The sequence below is a fragment of the Octopus bimaculoides genome, chromosome 6, assembly GCF_001194135.2.
Source record: "Octopus bimaculoides isolate UCB-OBI-ISO-001 chromosome 6, ASM119413v2, whole genome shotgun sequence".
Classification (NCBI taxonomy): Eukaryota; Metazoa; Mollusca; class Cephalopoda; order Octopoda; family Octopodidae; genus Octopus; species Octopus bimaculoides.
In genome coordinates this window covers 2,455,017-2,464,320 of record NC_068986.1, presented here as the reverse complement: position 1 = coordinate 2,464,320, position 9,304 = coordinate 2,455,017, and the positions used below count along the sequence as shown (strand labels likewise).

The 9,304-nt window shown below is 34.7% G+C and overlaps 1 protein-coding gene across 1 annotated transcript in view; it reads left to right on the top strand.

Moving 5' to 3' along the window:
- Positions 1 to 3,987: 3,987 nt before the first annotated feature.
- The window catches only part of LOC106881137 (kelch domain-containing protein 3), a 59,775-nt gene continuing 54,458 nt past the window's right edge, over positions 3,988 to 9,304 (top strand). The window contains exon 1 of the mRNA XM_014931409.2: positions 3,988 to 4,083. The gene's annotated coding sequence lies outside the window, so the exon portion shown is untranslated. The remainder of the gene's footprint in view (positions 4,084 to 9,304) is intronic.

Below are 9,304 nucleotides of genomic sequence, written 5' to 3'. Positions count from 1 at the left end.
ACTGTTTTATTAATACCTCACTAATTTATCACAAAGAATTTTACTGACTGACCTGACTAATTGTTTTGAATGACCACTGAGATTCTAATAAACAGGAAATGACTGACATGGCTGCAGATTTTAATCTGATTTGTGACTCATGTAGAGAATATATGTATTGTGTGACATCAGAGCAGGATACTGTGTGTTAGTAAAAGAATATTCTGCAAAAATATAATTAAAAAAGAAATTGTTTTAAATACAACTAAAAACTACGTAAGATAGCACTCCCGTCTAAAGCAATTCCTGTTAATTTTTTGATAAGAAAATATAATGAAACCTCAATACTTGAAGAAAACTTAGTAATGTATATTTGCTCATTTGATAGATTAGATTTTTGCTAAAATGAAATAGCTGATAGTGAAATAGTATCCACATTGAAGTTGTATTGTATCAATTGTGCAAACTTTGTAAAGAATGTGTTTGTTCCACATTGTTGAATGTTTGGTTTCTGATGCAAGAACTAGAAAATTTAGTAGTCTTCTAGTAGATGAATCCAGTGAAACCACATTTCAAGTAACTTTTAGGAATAAATACAAGTCAGTATATATATATATATATATATCTATTTATAGATTTATACCAAAATTTGGCAAAAATATTGTATCTGTTATCAAACGTAGCAAAATACTCACAGGTGAGTTTTTGTATTTATATCAATTTAAAAAAGAGCTAAAATCTGATCCATTGTAAAGACTTTATTATGACCTATGATCATTTCGATGCAATATCCAGATCGATTCATGCATATTATAAAAATATGGGATATTGTATCTCCTCAGGGTCTTATTAATTAATAAGACCCTGAGGAGATACAATATCCCATTAAGCAAAAATCTATTGGTTACTGGAACTGACAATAACCAATATTCATTAACACAAACAGAGTAGCACTATTAATATTGAGAAATTTTTAATTGCAAACATGCAATCAAAGAGATCCTTTAGAAACGATGCAATAGTTCCAATATTAAAATCTAGTTTGAATGTCTTTTAGTTTGGTAATTCACAATTCTGCACAATTTTCCCACAATGCTGTTAGCAAATGTCTCTTGAACCAAAGACAGAACTTTACATGTTTGTGTAACCTGTTAGAAACAGCAACCCAACCACACCTCACGTCTTAAGCAAGATATATTAACTCATAGTGCCACATATCACTACACAAGGAGAATGGTCATAGTTGGAACACTTTTTATCAGAGATCTGTTTGGCTAGGGTTGACCTGAGCGCCAAACAAGAATCTAAAAGCTCAATTGACATGCAACACACTTTACAGCAAAGGGAAAAAAAAAAAAAAATTTTTAAATGGAGTGTCAAAATTTTCACTTCCAAATACAGTGTAAAGTTAAGAATGATTGATTTTTGCAACCAGCAAAACACATTAAGGGGTCGTTTAAAGCAACAAGGAAAAATGAAAGCAGATAAGGGGAAAATTCGGATTTCTCAATCAAATTATTATTGAAATAAGATTTAATTTTGGCATACCTCCATGTATCTCCCCCACCAAGTTTAATACCTCATAGAATCCAGAAAAATGGATATTTTTAATTGAAATTTTCAATAAATACGGTTCAGATTGTGTAGATTCAGATTATATCAGAATGTGAAAAAAAAAAAAAAAAATCCGTGAGTGGGGAGAGGAGTTTGCCGAAAATTCACATGAGTCGGCATTGTTTCCTCATAACTTTTAGAACGACAGGTATTTTTTAATGAGATTTTATATAAATACCTTTCAGAGTGTTTAGACTGCGATTATAACGGAATTTAATATGAAAAACAAAACTGGTGGACTCGTACACTTACATACTGATACACATATATATCTTCAAAATGAAACTTGGAATTTCGAAAAAAAATGTGATGTGTGTGTGTGCTAATTTTTTTTAATATGAAATAACAATATAATCGTAATTTGCAGACTCTGAAAAGTATTTATAGAAAATTGCAGAAAAAATACCTATTTTTTCGAAAGTTATGAAGAAACAAAGCCGATTCATGTGAATTTTCCGAAACTACTCACCTCCACCACCGGAAAAGCTTTTTCAACAAATTCCGATATAATCAAAATCTACACAAACTGAAGAGTATTTGTAGAGAATTTCATTGAAAAATACATTTTTCTGGAAGTTATGAGACAACAAAGTCGTGGCAGGGGGGCGGGGCACACAAATATGGAGGCATGCCTTAATTTTAAGGTTTTGTTAGATTAGTGATTATTAACGAAGTTTATCGCTGATAATCTGGGAGGAATCGGCCCACCTGCATTCCATTTGGTACTTAAAAACAAACTATTTGCAGTTTATCATAAGTGAAAAACAACGAAAAGAGCGAACAAAAAGCGAAAGAAAGATTTTAATGAGGTCCAACAAGTGTTATTAGTTTGAGATTTCATTCGTAGTGGTTGAGTTAATGTGAGAATTATAAATATATTTATCTTAATTATCACGACATATATGATGACTCCCAACGTAAATATAACGAATTATTAAAGAAAAGCACTTAAAGATACGGACAAGGCTCTCAGCTAACGATTTTAAGAGCACTTTAACATTACTTAAGAGCAAGCAAATGTTTGTATATGTTAATATACAAAAAGAGCTCAACGTTATATTTTGGCGAAGGATCGTAGATTCTTCGTTTATAGGGCTCCTCGAAAGTGGAAGTTCCATGTCTAAGTGAGTTTCCCAGGTTCAAAAACAAATGTGAGTCTTTCGGAGGGCAAAAAGGGTAAGTGTTTCCTGGGCGAAAAGTCGAACTGGAGGATGAACAACTTTGCAGAAAAATTACTTTCTCTCCTGGTAACATTCGATACACTTGGATAATAAATAGCCATGCTTTGCTTAACATTAATCAGGGATATAGTTAATATATTTGATGGATCCAGGGCAGTGAACTAGCAGAATCGTTAGCACGCCGGGTAAAATGCTCGGCGGCTTTTCGCTGTCTTTATGCTTTGAGTTAAAAAATTCCACCAGGGTCGACTTCACCTTTCGGGATTGATAAAATAAGTAACAGTTGAGCATTGGGGTCGATAAAATCGACTTAACCCCTCTCACGAAATTGCTGGCCTTGGGCCAAAACCTGAAACCAATATATTTGATAGATCCAACATCAATGATAACATCACATTAGATCTTTTACAGTAAATCATCGACATACTTCTTGTCTCAGCCATTAGAGTGCGGCCATGCCGGGGCATTGCCTTGACAGATTTAGTCGAACAAATCGAACCTAGTACTTATGCCTTTTTTAAAAAAGCCTGGTACGTATTCTATCAATCTCTTAAACCGAATTACTAAGTTACGGGAACCAACACACACAGAGAGGCTTCTTTCAGTTTCCGTTTACTAAATCTTCTCAAAGAGCTATAATTAAAGACATTTGACGAAAGTGTCATTCGGTGGAATTGAACCCCAAATCATGTGGTTGAAGAGCAAACTTGTTACCACACAGCTACGTCTGTTCACTATTTTACTTTCGTTCTTTTTATGCATAGAAAACAGTTTCTTTAGACAGGACAAATAATTTCGCTTTCATGGGGCCCTGTAAAAGAAGAGCCGGAGTTTGCTCCATCGTTCTAAATTTCTCAAGTTAATGGTTTGCCTAGTTTCTTTTCTTTTCTAATTTCACTTTGAGGTGAACAATATATTCACCATTCTAGGTGATGTGTTATTCGTTTGCACTCGGATATTACATGCCAAATGAGGTGAAAGTTAGTACAGTACATTTCTTCGACTTTTAAATCTAAAAATACTTCATTTAAAAATTGGCAGTTGGACAAAAATTGCACATATGTATCATAACTTAGCTGTGTTTTTATCATAAAACTGAGATGATCTTTTTTTCAGGAAATGGTCTGCAAGAGAGCACTTGCTGAGGATTTTCCTTGTTAAGCTAATTGCTAATCAATAGTGACGTCACCATCAAAGAGTATTATGACATCAACTGATCTTTCGGAGCAAATGTACTTTCGTTAACTTTCTCTCTAACTGTTCGTTTGACTCCGGTCGCAATAATTTGGCAACATGAAGACATAATCTTGTAAGTTAACAAGCACTTGATTTTTAACTTAGAAGTTTTTTGCCCTGTTGTTATGATGCTTCAATAAAATAATTTTGATTTACTGAGGCGTTTACTTGGCTATAAAATTAGAAGGGAATGACATAATTTAGGTCTAGACAGTGAATGGTCTGAATCGTTAAAGAAAAATGCCTGCCGTATTCAATTATGGTTCCTTACATTCTGAGTTTAAATCCCGCTCAGGTCATCTTTGCTTTTCATCCATGTGGGATCGATAAAATAAGTACCAGTCAAGTTGTAACTCCTCCAAAATTTTGATCTTTGTGCTTTATGTTTGAACTTGTGTCACATATCAATATAAATGCTATAGAAAAGCAAAATTAAACGGCGCGAATTTACTATTACACCAGTCTCATACTGAAGCTGGAATTTATTCCCGTCTCATTTTGAAGGTAAAATTTACACCCGTCTCATTTTGAAGGTGAAATTTATGCTTTTTCTATGATTTTTGATGCATTTTGAACGAATGAAACCATTAAAAAAAAAGCAACGTTGGAAATCACTCGTTCAAAGTCAATTGGATGTAATAGTAAGAATTTGCAGAAATCATCATTTAATATACCGATGATGACCATTATTGTCAAAAACAATGCGATCATTACCTGTCGCTTATTTTACTTGGAAGACACCATGTTAATCAAACAAGAAAGCCCCTACGTCGTCGTTCAACGGACCAGAAATAGCAACCAAATTTCTCTGAAATCATATTTTACAGATTAAAAAAAGTTGGTGAAGTGCGTATAGGCTAAAGTAGTCAGATAACCTATGTTTTAAAACACGGGAGGGTCACGGTTAGAATGCCTTTGGTCATAAGTCTATTCATTCAGCATCGAAATAGGTCTAAAAAGTAAACTTTGCGCGCCAAGCACTTAGCAACTTACCCTTCGTTCTCTTTCAACTCTTTCCATTATTCATTTTTGCTTCATCGTCTTTTTTAGTTTATTTCTCTATTAGATATATTATTAGAGTAATTATGCAATTATGTAAATCCTTATTTAATGACTGAGTCATTAAATAATTCAATCGCTACTAACATTTCGAGTAGGGTCGTATGAACGCGTGCGGAGCTTTTAGCATGTGTTTATTTAAAGGGATACCAAATAATTTTTCGAATTATAATTGTTATATTTTTCTGATGGTTCCAACTATATATTTGAAGGGCCAGCCCATATTGGCTAGCAATGCTAGGTCAGTGTGAGATAATCAAAATGAACATAAGGGTTTCAGTGTTATTTTACTTCAAGTTTGATATTTATCTTCTAGCCTGCGTGTTTGAGACATTTAAAAGATTAACCTTTTAAATGCTAAAAGGAAGACGACAGCTTAGACATCTCATTGAAAGGTCAGACAATTGTGCTGATGTTGGCTACTGAGTCAGAAATACATGTCCACAAATGTCCTCTTATCTCCGTCCTTTTCCTTAAACGTATGTCAACTTTTGAGATTTCTTGAGTCTTCAGATCATCTCGTCTTCTCAAGGGGGTTAGTTTTAATTGCCGTTTGGTAATTACGATACATCCTCTAGAGCAGGGGTCAGCAAACTTTTTCACAGCAGGCTAGATAACTGAGAGAATGGCGAGCACAGGCCACATAACCATTTTGTTTAATACAACACAGTGAATACACAAAAGATAAAGACAGCCAATATATTTATTTACCAAAATATTATCAAAGAAGGTCATGTTAACAATAAGATAGTTACATCACACCCAGCGTGCACATATCCGGATCTCACAAACTAAGCAGCAAAAATGGTTGGTAAGATTTGTGAAACTGTTGTTTAGATTTTAAGATATCACCAATATTTGTTTTGGAATTGCTGCATTCAACCAAGAGAATCCCTTTCAATTGTTCATCATTCAACCTCATTTGATGTGCTGACTTCACAAGCATAAGTTGTTCCAAACACTGATGCCATGCCAGAGGCAAATTTTTTCGAATCTGAAAACTCATCACCAGGTAAGCAGTGATAAAATTCAACAAGTTTTCCTTCTGTGTGTTTTTCTTTCAACAAGTCATTTGCTTGCAATTCAATGAGCACCAACTGTAGTTCGACTGGCATGTCATCAAGTTTACAATCAAACGGATTCTGGAACTGAAGAATGTCACTCTCAATCCTGTTGAGATCTGAAAATCTCCAAAAAATGCTTATTTTAATTATGAATAATCTTCTTCAGAAACTTGAGGCTGACATCTGTGATTCCAGCACATAGCTCTTTAAAACACTGAAGATGAGTTGTGCTTCCATTTGTGCTTCAGACAATGATAGCTTCCTCTGAAATCCTTTGATGATTCTGTAGAGATCACAGATAAGGTTATCCTTTCCCTGAAGTTGCAAGTTCAATTCATTCATGTGGGATGTGATGTCAACTAAAAACGACAACTTCGACAGCCAGGTAGAATCTGACAGAAGTGGATCAGCTCTATCCTTTTCAGTGAGAAAAATATCTATTTCTCTTAGGAGTTTATAAAGATGAAAGAGAACTTTATTGCAGCTGAGCCATCTCACTGCTGTGTGATAAGGCAAGTCACAGAATTCAGAATCAATTTCTTCAAGAAAAGCCCGGAATTGGTGGTGATTAAGGGCATGACCCCAAATGAAGTTCACTGCAGAATCGACTGGTTTCAGTATGCAAGAAATATCTGTCTTTCTCACAGAGTGCTTGCTGATGTATACAAGCCACATAGAGAACATTTTCCTTCATCAGCTACCCCCATTCTAACACAGGCGTTTCAAAAGAGTATATATATATATATATATATATATGAAATTATTCTTTTTTTGGAACAGTTTAACTTAAAACATATAAAGCTATAAATAATAACTTGTAAATATGTGTTAAAAAATTCTTTGGATAGAAAAAGTCAACGGCTGCACTTAGGACATGAATCCACGAGACAAGCATCCTTCGACATTTTTTTATACAAAGGGTTTTTTTTACCCAATATTTACATGCTAATATTTATATTTTTATCTGCTTTGACTTGAACCATTCTCAGATATTCTATCTGCTTTGACTTGAACCATTTTCTGAGTTGTTATGATGCCAATATATTTGTGTATGTGTGTATGTATGTGTGTTTCTGTGAGTAACTTTACCAAAACACTTCATTTTAATTGCAACAAATTACCAAGAAAGAAATATTGTAACAGCTGGATATTTGACAAGAAATTCAATTCATTGTTCTATAAATCATAGCTTGAATCAGGAGAAAATTGCATGAATTAGTCATATTATACTTGTTTATGGATAATGTGTCAGTAAAATATGTTATTTTTGAGTAGGAGGACAAGAATATACTGTTGAACCACAGGCTGAATTGTTGTTGTTGTTCCATGCCAGATCAGTCTTGATTGAACAGATCTACATCCTCTTCCACCTTAGCTTCGTTAGTGTATCTTATACCTTGCCTCATTGGCTAGCAACTTATCTTTGTTAAGAACTGTGTAGTGCTTATTTGTGCTTGCATGTCTTGATTGATGAATGTATATTTAATCATAGAAAAAAGGGAAACAGCACGACTACCAACCTGTCTGAGACTGTTCCTGGTCCATCGTGTGGCCAGAACCTCCTGGAAAATAACCATAGCGAGGGACATTCCACAGTTGAATTAGAACAGTCACAAACAGTGAAAGAAGACATGCACCCAACACCAGAGCTGAAGACACCTCCGAAAGGGGGTGGCCCCGCCACGTCAAAACGGTAGAGGAGTAGGGGCCGAAACCGGACGTGGTTTCTCCTGATGATGTCTTGAGCTAACTGGATCCTATAAAGGAGCTGTTGTGGTAGCAGACCACGAAACATGGTTGAAATTCCTTCCTATAATCTTCCATCAAAATTTTATGTTTATTTGTTCCAGACATCAGCTTAATAATGACAAAGTTGTATAACTAAATTCTTCCTTATTTTAAAAATTAACTGAAACAAACGCACTATATGCCAACAGAACTATGGTCACAAAAGGGTTAAATAACTTTATTCGTTACCAATGTGTTGGCAATACCTTTCAAAAAGAACTTTTGCACTTTTCAGTGCACAGCAAGTTATATAAGTTCTTTAGAAGAATTCTGGGATTTAAACAAAAGCTAAAAAAACAATCAACACTCATAACATTTATGAAGTTGTATATAGTAGCTGGAGTAGACGGTATGAGAGTAGATGGTATGAGAGATGTCAGAGTATTAGAAATCATAGCTGAAAGAGATATGTATCAAGTTTCATAGCTATCAGAGATGTTCTGGTTCAGCAGTTTGAAGGGATAAATTTATGTTAGCAAAAGTAAACTTCAAAGGAAACATACACAACAGATAGTGATAAGGTTGTCATTAGAGCTATTAAAACATAACGAACAACTTATCAAGGCAATCAGTTAGACAGTCTCACATATACAGAAGGCTTTGTATAATAAATATACCTAGCCATACATGCACACACATATATACACTCACAAATGTGTAGATTTACATACCTTCATATTTAAAGATACACACATAAACATTTACATAACAAATATATGTATACATACATGTGGAAGACATCACACATGTGGTTAGCAGCTGCCTAAAAAATATCAAGGTACTACTTCCCTATGTGACCCAACATCATCATCATCGTTTAATGTCCACTTTCTATGCTAGCATGGGTTGGACGATTTGACTGAGGACTGGTGAAACCGGATGGCTACACCAGGCTCCAATCCGATTTGGCAGAGTTTCTACAGCTGGATGCCCTTCCTAACGCCAACCACTCTGAGAGTGTAGTGGGCGCTTATACAATGCCATTCAGGAAAAAGACTGTCTGGGAATAAATATAGAGAATCCTTCTATTATTGAATACATACCCAAATATCAACAAAAGGAATACTGGTGGAACATTTCCATCAAAACATCTGCCAAGTGTAAACATAACTGGCTGGATATTGTTGTTTGGGACAGACAAGAAAAAGTATCATATATATATATACACAAAATGCCTGATAGTTAGCAAGGTGAGACACACATAAGAAAGAAGAAAGCAAAGGACCACTGATGAGGTCACAGAAGTGTGACGAAAGAACTCTGGCCGAAATAGGATTAATGTAATATAAAGCTGAAGCAAATTAACACCAAATATACAGTGCGTGTGTTTTTATTGGCTAAACTGGCAATATGACCATCCCCAAGTACAACGACATATATATA